This window comes from Galeopterus variegatus, unplaced genomic scaffold (genome assembly GCF_000696425.1).
Source record: "Galeopterus variegatus unplaced genomic scaffold, G_variegatus-3.0.2 Scaffold1086, whole genome shotgun sequence".
Taxonomy (NCBI): domain Eukaryota; kingdom Metazoa; phylum Chordata; class Mammalia; order Dermoptera; family Cynocephalidae; genus Galeopterus; species Galeopterus variegatus.
Genome location: NW_007727197.1, coordinates 84,121 through 85,091, shown reverse-complemented (window position 1 = coordinate 85,091; position 971 = coordinate 84,121). Strand labels below are relative to the sequence as shown.

Genomic DNA, 971 nt, shown 5'->3' with positions numbered 1-971 from the left:
AAAAAAAAAAAAAAGAAAAGTTTTCTCTGAGGTGAATAGATACATCCTTTCTATGGTTGTGACATTAAACTAAAGAAGGCTTTATGTTGCATCTTTTAAAATTCAATAATACACCAGGGCGTGGAGAAGGGGACCAGACCCTCCTCTCGCAACCAGCACACCTCGCCTGCACCTTGGGGCCTGCCCAGGGACCTGGGGCATGGAAAAGGGGACCTACCCCCCCCCCACAACCAGGCACACCACACCAGCACCTCAGGGCCCACCCAGGGTCCCAGGGTATGGAGCCAGGGACCAGACCCTCCCTCCCATAACCAGGCTCACCGCACCAGCACCTCAGGGCCTGCCTGGGGTCCTGGGGTATGGAGCCATGGATCGGACCCCCCTCCCACAACCAGGCCCACAGTGCCAGCACCTCAGGACCCGCCCGGGGACTCAGGGCATGGAGAAGGGGACCAGACCCCCTCCCGCAACCAGGCACACCTCACCAGCACCTCGGGTTCCGCCTGGGGACCTGGGGTATGGAGCCAGGGATTGGATACTCTCCACAACCAGGCACACCACCAGCACCAAGGAGCATGCCAAAATCATCTCCTACATATGGGTGGCCCACCACAGCCACCAAGATAACCATGGCTGCTGCAAAGGTGGCTAGACGCCACAACCACCATGCAGATGGTCCGCCAGCCACTGGAGTGCATTGACACAAGAAGAGTCACCAGCAGAGATAAAGAAAGGAGGAGGATGTCTCTCTCCACAGAGCCCATTTCATAGTGACAGAAGAGACATCTGCTCTATGATCATATTGGGGGATCATTTGGGCAGCAAATCAACAGAGTAAACATTATTCTTTCAGAGGGAGAGAAGAAATCTAGGGTAATTAGAGGGGGAAGGGGAGGAAAAAGAGGATGGTGAGGGATTGGACAAGGGGCATAAAGAATAATTACGACTTGTAACAATATATATGCTAGTAA

At 53.9% G+C, this 971-nt stretch overlaps 1 protein-coding gene across 1 annotated transcript in view; it reads right to left on the bottom strand.

Moving 5' to 3' along the window:
* TRAPPC11 (trafficking protein particle complex 11) overlaps positions 1-971 on the bottom strand; it is a 52,530-nt gene that overhangs the window by 31,050 nt on the left and 20,509 nt on the right. The window lies entirely within an intron of this gene.